The 18,875-nt window shown below is 36.7% G+C and overlaps 1 protein-coding gene across 2 annotated transcripts in view; it reads right to left on the bottom strand.

Annotated features, from left to right (window-relative positions):
* Positions 1-18,875, bottom strand: part of PDE1A (phosphodiesterase 1A) — a 269,036-nt gene that overhangs the window by 46,481 nt on the left and 203,680 nt on the right. The window lies entirely within an intron of this gene.

Genomic DNA, 18,875 nt, shown 5'->3' with positions numbered 1-18,875 from the left:
GATTGCTTTGGTTATTTGAGGTCTTTTGTGTTTTCATACATATTTTAAGAGTTTTTTGTTCTAGTTCTGTAAAAAATGCCATTGGTAATTTGATAGGGATTGCACTGAATCTGTAGATTGCTTTGGGTAGTATAGTCATTTTCACAATATTGATTCTTCCTATCTAAGAAAATGGTATATCTCTCTATCTGTTTGTGTCATCTTTGATTTCTTTCATCTGTGTCTTATAGTTTTCTGAGTACAAGTTTTTACCTCCTTAGGTAGGTTTATTCCTAGGTATCTTATTCTTTTTCTTGCAATGGTGAATGGGATTATTTCCTTAATTTATCTTTCTGATCTTTTGTTGTTAGTTTATAGGAATGCAAGAGATTTCTGTGCATTAATTTTGTTTCCTTCAACTTTACCAAATTCATTGATTAGCTCTAGTAGTTTTCTGGTAGCATCTTTAGATTTCTGTATGAATAGTATCATGTCATCTGCAAAGAGTGACAGTTTTACTTCTTCTTTTCTGATTTGGATTCCTTTTATTTCTTTTTCTTCTCTGGTTGCTGTGGCTAGGACTTCCAAAACTATGCTGAATAATAGTGGTGAGAGGGGACATCCTTGTCTTGTTCCTGATCTAGAGGAAATCTTTCAGTTTTTCACCATTGAGAATGCTGTTTGCTGTGGGTTTGTCGTATATGGCCTTTATTATGTTGAGGTAGGTTCCCTCTGTGCCCACTTTCTGGAGAGTTTTTATCATAAATGGGTGTTGAATTTTGTCAAAAGCTTTTTTTGCGCCTACTAAGATTGTCATACGGTTTTTATTCTTCAATTTGTTAATGTGGTGTATCACATTGATCGATTTGTGTATGCTGAAGAATCCTTGCATCCCTGGGATAACTCCTACTTGATCATGGTGTATGATCCTTTTAATGTGTTGTTGGATTCTGTTTGCTAGTATTTGTTGAGGACTTTTGCATCTATATTCATCAGTGATATTGGTCTGTAATTTTCTTTTTCTGTAATACCTTTGTCTACTTTTGGTATCAGGGTGATGGTGGTCTCGTACAATGAGTTTGGGAGTGTTCCTTCCTCTACAATTTTTTGGAAGAGTTTGAGAAGGATGGGGGTTAGCTCTTCTAAATATTTGATAGAATTCACCTGTGAAGCCATCTGTCCTGGACTTTGTTTGTTGGAATATTTTTAATCACAGTTTCAATTTCATTACTTGTGATTGGTCTGTTCATATTTTCTATTTCTTCCTGGTTTAGTCTTGGAAGGTTATACCTTTCTAAGAATTCGTCTATTTCTTCCAGCTTGTCCATTTTATTGGCATAGAGTTGCTTGTAGTAGTCTCTTATGAGGCTGTGTATTTCTGCGGTGTCAGTTGTAACTTCTTTTACATTTCTAATTTTATTGATTTGAATCCTCCTCCTCTTTTTGTTGATGAGTCTGGCTAAAGGTTTATCAATTTTGTTTACCTTCACAAAGAAACAGATTTTAGTTTTATTGATCTTTGCTATTGTTTTCTTTGTATCTATTTCATTTATTTCTGCTCTGATCTTTATGGTTTCTTCCCTTCTACTAACTTTGGGTTTTGTTTGTTGTTCTTTCTCTACTTCCTTTAGGTGTAAGATTACATTGAGATTTTTTTTGTTTCTTGAGGTGAGATTAAATTGCTATAAACTTCCCTCTTAGAATTGCTTTTGCTACATCCCATAGGTTTTTGATCGTCTTGTTTTCATTGTCATTTATCTCTAGGTATTTTCTGATTTCCCCTTTGATTTCTTCAGTGATCTCTTGGTTATTCAGTAATGTATTGTTTAGCTTCCATGTGTTTGTGTTTTTTATGTTTTTTTCCCTGTAATTGATTTCTAATCTCATGGCGTTGTGGTCAGAAAAGATGCTTGATATGGTTTCAATTTTCTTAAACTTACCGAGGCTTGATTTGTGATGCAAGATGTGATCTATCCTGGAGAATGTTTCATGTGCACTTAAGAAGAAAGTGTAATCTGCTGTTTTCAGATGGAATGTCCTATAAATATCAATTAAATCGGGGCTTCCCTGGTGGTGCAGTGGTTGAGAATCTGCCTGCTAATTCAGGGGACATGGGTTCAAGCCCTGGTCTGGGAGGATCCCACATGCTGCGGAGCAACTAGGTCCGTTAGCCACAACTACTGAGCCTGCACTTCTGGAGCCTGTGCTACACAACAATAGAGGCCGCGATAGTGAGAGGCCCGTGCACTGCAATGAAGAGTGGCCCCCACTTGCCACAACTAGAGAAAGCCCTCGCACAGAAACGAAGACCCAAGACAGCAAAAATAAATTAATTAACTAATAAACTCCTACCCCCAATATCTTCTTAAAAAAAAAATCAATTAAATCGATCTGGTCTATTGTGTCATTTAAAGCTTGTGTTTCCTATTAATTTTCTGTCTGGATGATCTGTCCGTTGGTATAAGTGAGATGTTAAAGTCTCCCACTATTATTGTGTTACTGCCGATTTCCTCTTTTATAGCTGTTAGCATTTGCCTTACGTATTGAGGTGCTCCTATGTTTGGTGCATATATATTTATAATTGTTATATCTTCTTCTTGGATTGATCCCTTGATCATTATGCAGTGTCCTTCCTTGTCTCTTGTTACATTCTTTATTTTTAAAAATCTAATTTATCTGATATGAGTATTGCTACTCGAGCTTTCTTTTGATTTCCATTTGCATGGAATATCTTTTTCCATCCCCTCACTTTCAGTCTGTAGGTGTCCCTAGGTCTGAAGTGGGTCTCTTGTAGACCAAATATATATGGGTCTTGTTTTTGTATCCATTCAGCAAGCCTGTGTCTTTTGGTTGGAACTTTTTTTTTTTTTACGGTACATGGTCTCTCATTGCTGTGGTCCTTCCTGCCGTGGAGCACAGGCTCCGGATGCACAGGCCCAGCAGCCACGGCCCACGGGCCCAGCCGCTCCGCGGCATGTGGGACCCTCCCAGACCGGGGCATGAACCCGCATCCCCTGCATCGGCAGGTGGACTCCCAACCACTGCATCACCAGGGAAGCCCCTGGTTGGAGCATTTAATCCATTCATGTTTAAGGTAATTATCGATATGTATGTTCCTATTACCATTTTCTTAATTGTTTTGGGTTTGTTTTTGTAGGTCCTTTTCTTCTTTTGTGGTTCCCATTTAGAGAAGTTCCTTTAGCATTTGTTGTAGAGCTGGTTTGGTGGTGTTGAATTCTCTTTTGCTTGTCTGTAAAGCTTTTGATCTCTCCATTGAATATGAATGAGATCCTTGCCAGGTAGAGTAATCTTAGTTGTAGGTTCTTTCCTTTCATCCTTAAAATATGTCGTGCCACTCCCTTCTGGCTTGTAGAGTTTCTGCTGAGAAATCAGCTGTTAACCTTATGGGAGTTCCCTTGTATGTTATTTGTCATTTTTCCCTTGTTGCTTTTCATAATTTTTCTTTAATTTTTGTCAATTTGATTACTATGTGTCTCAGCATGTTTCTCTTTGGATTTATCCTGCCTGGGACTCTCTGCCCTTTCTGGACCTGGGTGGCTATTTCCTTTCCCATGTTAGGGAAGCTTTCGACTACAATCTCTTCAAATATTTTCTTGGGTCCTTTCTCTCTCTCTTCTCCTTCTGAGACCCCTATAATACGAATGTCAGTGAGTTTAATGTTGTCCCAGAGGTCTCTTAGGCTGTCTTCATTTCTTTTCATTCTTTTTTCTTTATTCTGGTCCACAGCAGTGAATTCCATTATTCTGTCTTCCAGGTCACTTATCCATTCTTCTGCCTCAGTTATTCTGCTATTGATTCCTTCTAGTATATTTTTTCATTTCAGTTATTGTACTGTTCATCTCTGCTTGTTTGTTCTTTAATTCTTCCAGTTCTTTATTAAACATTTCTTTCATCTTCTCTATCTTTGCCTCCATTCTTTTTCTGAGGTCCTGGATCATCTTCACCATCATTATTCTGAATTCTTTTTCTGGAAGATTGCCTATCTCCACTTCATTTAGTTGATTTTCTGGGGTTTTATCTTGTTCCTTCATCTGGTACATAGTCCTCTGCCTTTCCATTTTGTCTATCTTTCTGTGAATGTGATTTTTGTTCCACAGGGTGCAGCACTGTAGTTCTTGCTTCTGCTGTCTGCCTTCTGCTGGATGAGGCTATCTAAGAGGCTTGTACAAGCTTCCAGATGGCAGGGACTTGTGGTGGGTAGAGCTGGGAGTTGCTCTGTTAGGCAGAGCTCAGTAAAACTTTAATCCACTTGTTTGCTGATGGGTGGGGCTGAGTTCCCTCCCTGTTCGTTGTTTGGCCTGAGGCAACCCAGCACTGGAGCCTACAGGCTCTTTGGTGGGGCTAATGGTGTACTCTGGGAGGGCTCACACCAAGGAGTACTTCCCAGAACTTCTGCTGTCAGTGTCTTTTCCCCCCAGTGAGCCACAGTCGCCCCCCACCCCCGCAGAAGACCCCTCAACACTAGCAGGTAGGTCTGGTTCAGTCTTCTAAGGGATCACTGCTCCATCCCCCTGGGTCCTGATGTGCAAACTACTTTGTATGTGCCCTCCAAGAGTGGAGTCTCTGTTTCCCCAAGTCCTGCAGAAGTCCTGCAGTCAAATCCCACTAGCCTTCAAAGTCTGATTCTCTGGGAATTCCTCCTCCCATTGCCGGACCCCCAGGTTGGGAAGCCTGACGTGGGGCCCTTCGCTCCAGTGGGTGGACTTCTGTGGTATAATTTTTCTCCAGTTTGTGAGTCACCGACCCAGCAGTTATGGGATTTGATTTTATTGTGATTGTGCCCCTCTTACCATCTCATTGCAGCTTTTCCTTTGTCTTTGGATGTGGGGTATCTTTTTTGGTGAGTTCCAGTGCCTTCCTGTTGATGATTGTTCAGCAGTTAGTTGTGATTCTGGTGCCCTCAAAAGAGGTAGTGAGCGCACATCTTTCTACTCTGCCATCTTAAACAATTTGTCTGAAGCAAAGTCCTGGAGTGACACCCCACTGTTTGCAGCAGATGGCAGGCAGAACACCAGGGCAAGACACAGCAGCAGTCTTCAGTCAGGGATTCTTAATTGATGTATGCAAAGATGATCCATTGATTTTATTAGTTAAGGTGTTGGTGATATTTTAAAAGATGTAGTTTTATATCACTTAAGTTCTTTGACCTGAAAATTATTATTTGGGCCTGCAAAAGGCATTGTGATGATTTACCTTCCATGAGTTAAATTTCATGGAATGCTGGATAGCAACATTTTTATATAGGACTTAAGCATATGACAGACATATGCAGGGTTGATCTTCCTACAGATGAAGTGGGAGATTCTATATTCTATTTGCTTCTTGTACTCCACAATTGATTTAGAATATTAAGTTTCCATTGCTAAGCACATTGAATGCTATAGTGCAGTAATTATTTAACTTATTTATAAATATTTCAAAGTATCATTTATTCTTTAGGGTGAATAAAGACCACGAGTGCAAGATTAGTAGGGGGCCCTGTAGCCAGACTATGAGGGAATCAGAAACCCAATAGGACAAGGGAGGTTCTCCTAAGGGAGGGGAAAAGATATGTGAAGGGAGAGTCAGGAAACCTGAATATAAGTTTGACAAACTTTACAATTTTCCTTATTCTCTCCCATTTACTTTTCATCAAGATGAAATCAGAGGTCAAAAGCAATAGATGTTGTGTACATCAACTAGTTTATATTTTTCTTGGAGGTTGTTCTTTCATTTGAGGGTGCTGCTCATAGGAGGTCAAAAATATACTTTTAAAAATCAATAATTTACTGAATACATGTAAGTTCTGGTGTATTGAATCATACAAGTGGTTGCAGCAGAATTATAGGTTCCTAGGTCACTAAACTCAATTAATTAACCAACCACTTAATTATGCCCCTGGATCTCTGCATCTTTTCTTGGGGATATGCCTGCAGGTAGAGAGGAACAGAAAGTGGTTTCATCAACTTGGAAACACAAGATAGCCTGTTGTGCTGAGGCCTGATAGTTTTTGCCCAGCTTAGCAATTCCCTTGGGACTTGTTGGAGTTTCTTATTTGAAAGGCCATAACAAAGAACTAGTACAGGCATATCTTGGAGATTTTGTAGGTTTGGTTTCAGACCACCACAATAAAGCAAACATTGCAATAAAGTGAGTTATATGAGTTTTTTTGTTTCCTAGTGCATATAAAAGTTATGTTTACACCATACTGTAGTCTAATAAGTGTGCACTAGCATTGTATCTAAAAAAGCAATGAACATATCTTAATTAAAAAGATACCTTATTGCTAAATAATGCTAGCCATCATTTGAGCCTTCAGTGAGTTGTAATCTTTTTGCTGGTGGAGGGTTTTGCCTCAATGTTGATGGCTGCTGACTGATCAGGGTGGTGGTTGTTGAAGGTTGGGTGGCTGTGGCCATTTCTTAAGGTAAGACAACAATAAAGTTTGCCACATCAGTTGACTCTTCCTTTCATGAACGGTTTCTCTGTAACATGCAATGCTGTTTGACAGCATTTTACCCACAGTAGAATTCGTTCAAAATTGAAGTCAACCCTCTAGAAATCTGCTGCTCCTTTATCAACTAAGTTTACGTAATATTCTAAATCCTTTGTTGTCATTTCAACAATCTTCACAGAATCTTCACCATGAATAAATTTCATGTCAAGAAACCTTTTTTTTTGCTTATCCATAAGAAGAAATTCCTCATGAATTAAAGTTTTATTATGAGATTGCAGCAATTCAGTCACATTTTCAGGCTCCTCTTCTAATTCTAGTTCTCCTGCTATTTCCACATCTGCAGTTACTTCCTCCACTGAAGTCTTGAAACCCTAAATCATCCATGAGGGTTAGAATCAACTTTTACTAAACTCCTGTTATGTTGATATTTTGACTTCTTCCCTTGAATCTCAAATGTTCTTAATGGCATCTGAAATGGTGAATCCTTTCAAGAAGGTTTCCAGAAGGTTGCTTTGCTCTGACCCATCAGAGGTATCACTATCTGTGGCATGTATAGTCTTATAAAATGTATTTCTTATATAATAAGACTTGAAAGTTGAAATTACTCCTTGATCCATGGCTGCAGAATGGATGTTGTGATAGCAGGCATGAAAACAACATGAATCTTGTTGTGCATCTCCATCGGAGCTTTCAGGTGACCAGGTGCAATGTCAATGAGCAGGAATATTTTGAAAGGAATCTTCCTGAGCAATAGGTCTCAACAGTGGGCTTAAACTATTCAGTAGGACTTCCCTGGTGGTGCAGTGGTTAAGAATCCACCTGCCAGTTTAGGGGACATGGGTTTGATCCCTGGTCCGGGAAGATCCCACACGTCCCAGAGCAACTAAGCCCATGTTCCGCAACTACTGAGCCTGCGCTTTAGAGCCTGCGAGCCACAACTACTGAGCCCACGTGCACACCTACTGAAGCCAGCATGCCTAGAGCCCGTGCTCCACAACAAGAGAAGCCACCACAATGAGAAGCCTGCGCACAGCAACAAAGAGTAGCTCCTGCTCGCCACAACTAGAGAAAGCCTGCGTGCAGCAACGTAGCCAAAAATAAATAAATAAATTAAATATTCAGTAAGCCATGTTGTCAACAGATGTGCAGTCATCCAGGCTTTATTGTCCCATTTATAGAGTACAGGTAGAGTGGATTTAGTATACTTCTTAAGGGCCCTAGAATTTTCAGAATGGTAAATGAGCACTTCAACTTTAAGTCACCAGTTGCATTAGTCCCTAACAAGTGAGTCAGCCTGTCCTTTGAAGCTTTGAAGCCAGGTATTGACTTCTCCTCTCTATCTATGAAAGTCCTAGATGGTATCTTTTCCAATAGAAAGCCATTTCCTCGCATTGAAAATCTGTTGTTTAGTGAAGCCACCTTCATTAATTATCTTAGTTAGAGCTTCTGGATAACTTGCTGCAGGTTCTACATCAGCACTTGCTTCTTCACCTTGCCCTTTTAGGTTATGGTAATGGCTTCTTTCCTTAAATCTCATGAACCAACCTCTGCTAGCTTCAAAATTTCTTCTGCAACTTCCTTACCTCTCTCAGCCGTCATAGAATTAAAGAGAGTTAGGGCCTTGCTCTGGATTAGGCTTTGGCTTAAGGGAATGTTATGGCTTTTTTGATCTTCTAACTACACCACTAAAACTTTCTCCATCTCAACAATAAGACTATTTTGCTTTCTTATTCATGTCTTCACTGGTGTAGCACCTTTCATTTTCTTCAAGAACTTTTTCTTTGCATCCACAACTTGGCTAATTGGCAAAAGAGGCCTAACTTTCAGCCTATCTCAGCTTTCAATGTGCTTTCTTCATTAAGCTTAATCATTTCTAGCTTTTGATTTAAAGTGAGAGATGTGCAATTCTTCCTTTCACTTGAACACTTGGAGGCCATTAAAGGACTATTATTGGCCTAATTTCAATATTGCCCTGTCTCAGGGAATAGGGAGGCCTGAGGAGGAGAGAGAGGGGAATGGCCAGCTGGTCAGTGAACGGTCAGAATACAAATAACATTTATCAGTTAAGTTCACCTTCTTGTATAGGCGTGGTTTGTGGCACCCCAAAACAATTACAATAGTAACTTCAAAGATCACTGATCAGAGATCACTACAACGAATACATATAATAATAATGAAAAAGTGTGAAATATTGTGAGAATTACCAAAATGTGGCACAGAGACATGAAGTAAGCAAATACTGTTGGAAAAATGGCACTGATAGACTTGCTTTATGCAGGATTGCCACAAACCTTCAATTTGTAAAAAACACAGTATCTGAGAAGCACAATAGAGTGAAGCACAATAAATGAGTTATGCCTGTAATTGTTTCTATGCTTTCCTAAATGGTGTGAAATACTCTGATAGCTGTCAACAAGGTGTCAAATCTAGTGATTTAGTGGCAACTTTTTTTCTTTTTCCCTTTCTGCATTTTCTGTGAAGCCAAAACAATTTCTATAGTTTTAAAGAAATGCAGAAGATAAGAAAGGGTGAAGTACAGATATCTTGAGAAACCTCTTGTGTTGAAGAGGTTTTGATCTCAGAAGCAACATCAACAGGAAGTATATAGGAAGCTCCTGACCACAGGCTTGGAGGCGATTATAAGGCCGAGGGTAGAATTTGAGGGACTGCCAGTCCGTCAAATTTAATTGTGAAAGGAGGGGAAGATGCACTAGTTTGGCCTTCTTGGAACAACTTACTTAAGGGATTTAGCTCATCTAATTACCTTCCTTCATTCCTTCTAAAAATGGGCCCTTCCAAATTCTAAGAAAGCCCCCAAACTGTATAAAAGTTTAATGATTATTATAGTAACATATTCACTTTCAGTAAAATTTATGATATGGTATAGCTGTATTTATGATATGGTATAGCTGTATTTTTGTGTTATAAATATTTTGCAGGACATTAGTACCCCTGTGTAATCAATGTTTGTAACACTTTTATGCCTCTTAATACTATAAGCTTTGGTTTTTTATCCTGGCTCGTGGCTACAGTTCTGTATGTTTGTGAAGTTTGGGGTTTTTTTTGTTTTTTGTATCTATTATTTTTAGTGACAGATCCTCAGCTGAGAATGTACTAACTAAATATATTTTTATTGCTACAGAAAATACAATTTATTTTGAAATAACACACTTTATACTACTTCTAGCAATTTTGAAGAAAATAGAGGGGTCTTACTGTATACAATTTAGGGTAAAATAACCATTTTGACCTTTCTTTCCAAATAACTTGCATTTCCAATTATTTGTTTCTCCTTGTTGATAAAGTAATACTTATTGGCAAATGTAGATTTTGCTCAGATATAGATTCTTTTTTCATGTATCACACAAAAGGACTAGTTGAAGAAGGAAAAAATTCACATAGTATAAAATATGAACACATTTTAATGGAAACTATTTTTAAAAAATTTTAATTGTATTAACTTCCTGTTATCTTGCCAACCTAACATGTTCAAGAAAAGAATAAAAACAAAAAAACCTGTCTCCTCTACTAATGGTTATTTTCTTGACTAGTACTTCCACCTCTAATCTATCAGTCTTATCAGTCATAGTTGAAATGAATGCAGCATCTTCCAAATTCTCCCATTACAGTCGGGGGCAGAGGCAACTGTGTCGAGCTGTGCGAACACTTGAAGGGAGTGTGTTAACTGCATTCATGAATATCACAAGCTTGCTATGAAACATGCCTCAGAGATGGGGACGTGCTTTACTTCCTTTACCATCAGCTGCTTACTAAGAATCAGAAATAAAAATTTGTCAAGACTGCAAATTCTAGATTCAATTTTAATCTCTTCTGGTTACAATTTCCCATGGTTTTACAAGGTGTACCTAAGTAGTTACGCCAAAGAATAGGGTAAAGCTGATGAGATTTTTAAGGATGATACAAAAGCTTTGAATCCAGAAATTGGTTTGTCCTCCAGAAATACATTGTGTTTTAAAATTTTTAATGTCTATTTAAGCCCATTTGTTAGTTAAAATGAACTTTGTAGAAAAATTAATGAAAAATTGACTTAGGAGACAATGCATCCCAAATTTTTTCTGGATTTTTCTAAAACATATACATATATGTATATACACACACACTCACACACACATATATATACACATATCTATCTATATATATATCACATACATGCACACACATAAATTTTATTGTTGCTCTTGAAAGTTCCAAAATTAGCTCCTTCCTTTGAGTACTTTTACTAATTTTTTGAATTTATATCCAGGCTCTAATTTTGCTCAAAACCCATTGAATGGATTTCAAGTCTAGTGCTATATTTTTCATAGCAAAAGAAAAATGCTTCTCTTAACTGGCTGCTTTTTAAGCTTCATGGTTGTATAGGGAATGTGTTTTAAAACCTGTGTTCAGTCAAAGGCTTTAAGTGACTGTCAAATAAAATATTTCATAGTCAATGGCTCTCTGATACTTGACCTAGGAAAAATATGGAAATTAACATAGACCTGAAGGATAACAAATAATACCAATTCCTCACATTTGTATCATGTCTATAATGTAAGAAGACCTCTCACATTCATTGTATCATTTTGTTCCTCATAGCCATCCTGGGGAGGAGACAGAATGGGTATTAATCCCTTATTATAGGTAAGAAGGTGAAGGCTCATATCCACCACTGCTGGAAAGATAGAAAGCTAATGTTCACACTTGGGTTTTCTGAAGCCAAGTCCAATGATCACTTACTTTGCATTATTAGACTTCTTATGTTTGCCCGATGTATATCAAATACTTTCTTTAACAAGAGACATAAATGTTTACATTTTTACTGCAGCTCAGGGAAGCGATGAGTTCTGGGCAGATCTTGTCTGATTTGCCTCAAATTCCCTAGAATAACCAGTAGATCGTGTGACATATTACATAATTTAGATTCTTAGTACATTCTAAAGGAATAAAGGAATATATTTTCAAATGCCTTTATAAACGTGATGTTTCAACTGAGATAAAAAACCTGTCATGGATAAACAATAAGGTCCTAGTGTATAGCACAGGGAACTATATTCGATATCCTGTGATAAGCCATAATGGAAAAGAATATTTTAAAAAGGATGTATATATATATATATATAACTGAATCACTTTGCTGTACAGCAGAGATTAATACAACATTGTAAGCCAGCTATACTTTAATTTAAAAAAACCTGTTATCTTGGCTAGATCCATACCAAGAAGTTATTTATTAGCACTGTGGGTTCTACAAAGTGATAGTTACAGGTGGTTATGTGAGGATGAGCAAGAATAAGAAGAAACATGGAAAAACCATTGCAGTCTTGCCAATTTCTAAGGCATCTGCATAGATACATAGATCCAGTTAAATAGCTTATGTCAAAAATATTCAGAGCAAAGCACAAACCAAGCGGTTTCAGATTCATTGCTGTATCTACCTCCAAAAGGCTAAAATATGTGGTATGGCTAAGATAATTAAGGGTACTGAGAGATTCATTTAGTTAGTTGAAAGGATAAAAAATGGATTCCTTCTGGAGTCAGTCATATTTTAGTATGTCTCGTAAAAATAAACTTGTTTTGCTTGTAAAACATAATCGCTGTTAGTGCAAACTCACTTATTTTGACTTTTAGCTCTACATTCTCCTGTTTTGCTAAATATATTTCTGAAGGGGATTTAAAAGCCAATTGGATGAAGGTAATAAAAAGGTACAAACTTCCAGTTGTAAGACAAATAAGTACTAGGGATCTAATATACAACATGTTAAATATGGTTAACACTTCTGTAAGTTATATATGAAAATTATTAAGAGAGCAAATCCTAAGAGTTCTCATCACAAGGAAAAAATTTTTTTATTTCTTTAATTTTTTTATCTATATGAGATGATGGGTGCTTACTAAACTTATTTCGGTAATCATTTCATGATGTATGTAAGTTAAATCATTATGCAGTACACCTTAAAATTATACAGTGCTGGATGTCAATTATATCTCAATAAAAAACTGGAAGAAAAAGTCATTTACTTTTAAAAATCCAGAGAAAATCTAAGATTCCATTATTAAATATGATTCCATTTTAAAACTCAGTCCTATATTAATTTATTATGATCTGAGAAGATTTTCATAGTTGAAGAGATGAGGCAATGCAAGCAGAGATGTTTTGATTTTATAATAGCCCATATTAACACATACAATTTCCTCTCCTTTGGGCTGTAAGTATCGTGCCTTATATGTTAAGGTCATTCAAGCAAAGACTGTCATTTCTGAATATTTTGGGGTTACATGAATGCCTATTATTGCCAAGAGTCCTATCAAAGAACAAAACAAAATGAAAACCTGACACCTCCTCACTCTAACTCATTCTGAAAAATGAAGATCACAAAAACATTCCAAGCAGCATGATGCTATACCTATTCCAAGACTTGACCTTTTGTGTTGGATGTATTTTAATCTCTAGTATTCAGATATCTGAGTCACTGTTTACCAGGCTCTGAGAATGACAGAGGAGTTAAGTAGCCTCACAAAACAAAGTGCCTCTACCCTGAAATTCAGATGTCAAAAATTACTGCATGCCAGGAGTTTCATTAACAGTTATCAGTCACCTTTCTAGAAAATTCAAGAATAAGGTAGTGAACTTCAAAATCATCAGGCCTCAATTTCATTGAATTCATGAAAATCTTTGGTTTTAAATCAATAAAAGATGGGTAATACAAGTCATGGTGTTATTTGGAGATCTAACAGTAATTTTCAAGAGTTTCTGGGATTTATTAGAGTTTTTAAATTTTTTTAGAGGTTTTGTTTAAGTCACTAGTGAAGCACCTTCATTCTGATATATTCCTTTTTTAAATTAAGGAAAAATTTATGTACAAATCTTAACAGTATAAATCATGAACACACACTTGTGTAACTAACACTCAATAAAGATATAGAACACTTCCATCACCCACAAAAGGTTCCTTTACCCTCTTCTAGTGAATCCTACCCCATATAGGCAGGCCACCATTGTTCAGATTTCAATCACCATGGATTAATTTTGCCAGTTTTTGAACTTCATATAAAGGGAATCATATAGTATCCTTTTTTTTTTTTTTCGGTATGCGGGCCTCTCACCGTTGTGGCCTCTCCCGTTGCGGAGCACAGGCTCCGGACGCGCAGGCTCAGCGGCCACGGCTCACGGGACCAGACACTCCACAGCATGTGGGATCTTCCCAGACCGGGGCACGAACCCCTGTCCCCTGCATCGGCAGGCGGACTCTCAACCACTGCGCCACCAGGGAAGCCCTATAGTATCCATTTTTTTGAGGTTCACTGTGGTTCATATTATTGGTCCATTTCTTATTGTATGACATTCTTTTGTATGACTATACTATGATTTACTTATGCATTACTATTTTTGATGCACATTTGGACTTTTTCTAATATTGGGCTATCATAAGTAATACCATTACAACTACTCCTACATAAGACATTTGGTGAGCATAAGCATTAATTTATGTAGGTTATACACCTATGGGTGGACATGCTGGGTCATAGGCGATATTAAGTTTAACTTTAATAGATGTCAACCAGTAGTTTTCCAGATGGATTGTAATGATTTATACTCCCACCATCAATGCCTGAGACTTCCAGTGGATCCACATCCTCAGTAACACTTAATATTGTCAGTCCTTTTAATTTTAGCCATTCTGGTGAGGGTGTAGTGGTATCTCATTGTGCTTTTAATTTGCAATTCTTTGATAAGTAATGAAAATGAACATACTTGTACATACTTACTACCCATTTGTGTATTTTCTTTTATGAGGTGTCTGATCAAATTGGGCTGCTTTTCTTTTTATTACTGATTTGTAGCAATTCTTTATGCAATCTGGTACAGCCTGTAGCCAGATATCTGTAGTACAAATATTTTCTCTCTGTCTATGGCTTGCCTTTTCTTAATAGTATCTTTGGAAGAGCAGAAGTTTTGAATTTTGCTTTTGTCCACTTTACAAATTTATTCTTTTATAGGTAGTGCTATATGTGTCTTCACTAAGAAATATTTGCTTACCCCTAAGATTAGAGAGACATTCTCTTGAGTTTTCCTGTAGAAACTTTATAGTTTTGTGTTAAGCCTGTGGTTAATCTTGAATTTAACTTTTATACATGGTACAGGTAGAGGACAGGCAGGTTCCTTTTCTTCCATACATATAATGTGTTGTTCCACTGCTATTTGTGGACTTCCCTTTCCCCCATTTAGCTGTTTTGGTGATTTTGTAGAAAATCAAATGATCGTCTAAGTATGGAACTATTTCTGGAATCACTATTCTATTTTATTGCCTATTTGTCTGTCCCTATGTCAGTAACACACTGCCTTGATTACTGTAGCTTTATACCAAGTTGTGTAATAAGGAAGTGTAAGTCCTTCAACTCTTAGTCATTTTCAAAATTATTTTGGCTATTTTAGATTCTTTTCCATGGAGATTTTAGGATCAGCTTTTCTTTCAGCTTCTATAAAGAAGACTGTTGTAATTTATGTTAAATATATTAAACAATTTTGGAAGAACTGACATCTTGGCAATGTTAGATCTTTCAATCCATTAACATAGTATATCTCTCCATTTATATAGATCTTTAAAATTTTTTTCTCAACAATATTCTGTGGTTTTCTGTATCAAGGTTTTATATGCATTTAATTAATATATTCCTATATAGTTTACTATTTTTATGCTATTATAAATAATATTGTTTTTAACTTTTCATTTTCAAATTTTTTGCTGCTAGCATATAGAAATACAATTGATTCAACAACCCTGATAAACTCATTTATCAGTCCAAGTAGCTTTTAACAGATTCTTTAAGATTTTCTATGTAGATGCTCATGTTTCTGGAAATAAGACAGTTTTATTTATTTTTATCCAATCTATTCTTTATTTCCTTTTATTACCTTATTGCACTACCCAGAATTTCAAATGCAATGTTGAATGGAAGTGGTAAGAGTAGACATCCAAATCTTAGAATGAAAGTGTTCAATATTTCACCATGAAGTATTGTTAACTATAGGCACCTTTTGCCAGGTTGAGAGAGGTCTCCTATTTCTAGTTTGCTGAAGGTTTTTATAATAAATGTCTTTTGAATTTTGTCAAATGCTTTTTCTCCAAGTATTGAGATGATAATAGGATTTCCCCCCCCTTTTTTCCTCTTAATATGGTAAAGTACCTAAATGATTTTTGAGTAGTAAGTCAATGGAGGTCATGATGTGTACCCTTTTACTATATTGCTGACTTGGATTTGCTAATATTTTAAGGAATTTTACATCTAGGTTCATGACAGATATGGGTGTACAATCTTCTTACTTGCAAAGGCTTTGTTAGCTTTTGTCAGGGGTTATATTGACAATTTTCCCTCTTCCTCCATATCATGAAAGAATTTGTGTAAGACTGGCATTATTTTTTCCTGAAAAGTTTGAGAGAATTCACCCTCTCTCAGCTGAACTGAGAATTAAGAATTGAAACGAGAATTAAAAACTGAAGCCATTTAAGCCTGGAATTTTCTTCACAGGAAGAGTTTAAACTACAGTGTTTAAAAACAGATATATGGATATTCAGATTACAGTTTTTTTCTTGTGTCTGTTTGGTAATTTGTATCTTTCAAATAATTTGGTAATTTCATCTGAGTCATTAAATTTATATTGTGTATAACATTCTTTATCCTTTTGATATATATATAGATCTGTAATGTTATCTCTTCTTTCCTTTACAATTTATGCTGTTTTTTTCTCTTTTTGATCCTCCTAGTAATTTTATTTTATTTTTTTCAGAGAAACAGCTGTTGCTTTTGTTAATTTTTGCTATTGTTTGTCTTGTTCTATTTCATCGATTTCTGCTTTTATATTTATTATCTCCTTCCGTCAACTTATTTTGGTTTAATTTTCTTAACTTTTCTTAGCTTACTTAGTAAGGTAGAAACATAGATAATTGATTTATACATTCTTCTAATATAAGCATCTAAAGCTATAAAATTTTCTCTTAGCATTGCTTCAGCTGCATCCCACAAATTTTCATATGTTGTGTTTTCATGGTCATTCAATTAAAAATATTTTATTATTTCTTCTTAACCCAAGAAAAGTCATTTTATCTTTTCCTGGTTCTGTTTTTTTCATCTCTAATGTGAGAATGTTGTTATTAAAACTCTCTATTTTATATCTACCATTGTCTGATGATTCGTTGAGTAACTAAAATTATAATTTTTAATTGGCCATAGCATGCAGCTTGCCTTTAGAATTGAACAGATTTTAACATTTGGTTTTTTATTTTTAAGCACAAAATGTATTAAAATATTTTTTAAAGACTTTTTTTTTTTTTTTGCGGTATGCAGGCCTCTCACTGTTGTGGCCTCTCCCGTTGCGGAGCACAGGCTCTGGACGCGCAGGCTCAGAGGCCATGGCTCACGGGCCTAGCCGCTCTGCGGCATGTGGGATCCTCCCAGACCGGGGCACGAACCCGTGTCCCCTGCATCGGCAGGCGGACTCTTAACCATTGTGCCACCAGGGAAGCGCTAAAGACATTTTTAATGTAAAAATATTTGAATTTCGAAGATGTTACTTAGTAACTTTCTCTAGGACTATGCAACGCTATTTCAAAGCGAAACCATATACCTATTGACAATAGGAGACAAAAACCATAGTCATCTAACTACAGTAATGTATTTGGTCTTTATGTTTTCAGAATAAGTGAAACATTAAAAAATAAAGATTACAAATAAAGAACAATGTTGAGAAATCAAATAATCTGAAAATACAGAAGTTAAAAAAGAGCTTCTCTAAACAGGACTGTGGCATCATAAATAATGTATCTGATCTTTGTTCCTGGTTCCTGGCACAAAGGTTCAAAAACCCATGAAATTTCCTGAGTGATAGGAGACTCTTTGTTATGCTAATTATGTGACTCATGGCATAAGACCCCTTAGATTGCTTCAGGATAGGGCTGCTCACCAGAGAGACCAATCACATGATTAGAGGGTTGGAATATTGGGGCAGCGTCATCTGGGAGGAAAGGAGGGCTGGAAGTTGAGTTCAATCACATGGGCAATGATTTAATCAGTCATGCCTATGTAATGAATCCCCATAAACACTCCTGACACCAAAACTCAGTGGCACATTTTAGTTGGTGAACACATTGATGTGTCAGGAAGGTGACACACCCTGACTCTACGGGGGGAGAGAGAGTGGAAGATTCATATCTGGGACCCTTCCAGACCTTGGCCTATGCACTTCTTCATTTGGCTGTTCCTGAGTTGTATTCTTTATAATAAAACTATAATTGTAAGTAGAGCACTTTCCTGAGTTACTTGGCTCATTTTACTGTAGTACCCCAGTGGGAGTAGAAACAGAACAAGGACACCATAGAGAAAAAAAACATATACTTGTTGTAGAGAACACTGGTCATTCTCCATATTGATGAAATAAAAATTCACATTTTAAGGCAAGACAAGAAAAATTTAAACATATTTTTTGCTCTGCCCATCTGGGCCTCTTCCCTCCCCTCTAGTGTCCATTGTGTATCTGCATTATGCATTAACCAAACCTCCCCAATGGCAGAAACACCTGCTCAATCATAAAGATCAATTCTTTTCCTTCTGGCACCAGCCATGTAACTCCTTAGAAATTAACATTGCTTTTTGCAATCTTGTAAGGGGTCTAGATGACCCACTGCTCACCTCGTATGTGCAGACATCTTTGGTGCACTTTACGTACAATGCCAATGCATCATTTCCCTTAAAGATAGCGATTGGTGCAAAGCAGACTGGTCAGATGACCTGGAGAGATACTGGGTCACACCTAATGGAAGTTTTTAACTTAAGTACTCACTATGACCTTAGTACTTGTATTCTGCCTATTTTACAAGATTGTTTCTTGCATTACTAAATGTGTGACTGTGATAAAATTAATGATGATTAGGCAACTTGAAACAATTGACCAAATATACAGTTCTATAAGATCAGTGATTACAATAGTGTAACTCTAGATATGGGAAGAAGCAACAAGAGGGAACTATTTCCTGAACCATAAGAGACTAGTATGACAGGAGTTCCAGAGGTTTTTGGCCACTGTTAACAGGGTTTAGTCCAATAAGTACATTGAGTGGCCTAACAACGAAATTCTTGCCCAACCTGGGAATGAGTATTCCTAGCGCCATGGAACAAATTGGTCATGAAATGCCTCCCAAATCTTGGTCGAAATTAAGACCTAAAGGTGAGAGATTGTAAAATAAAGAATGTTGCCCACCATCCAGTCCTACGATAATCAAGTCATCAGGCACTGAAGCTGCTGACTTACAATACACCCTGAAAGGAATTCAGGGTGAAGATCAGGATGTGGTGCTTTGTGCTGGGGGGAAACTGACAGAACTGGCCTTCAGATAGTTAGATATTTTCAGGAGGAATTTCTTGTGAACTTGGATTCTTGCATCTT

The sequence above is a fragment of the Phocoena sinus genome, chromosome 7 (assembly GCF_008692025.1).
Source record: "Phocoena sinus isolate mPhoSin1 chromosome 7, mPhoSin1.pri, whole genome shotgun sequence".
Classification (NCBI taxonomy): Eukaryota; Metazoa; Chordata; class Mammalia; order Artiodactyla; family Phocoenidae; genus Phocoena; species Phocoena sinus.
Note: the sequence above shows the minus strand (reverse complement) of the source record. Positions and strands in the feature narration are given on the sequence as shown.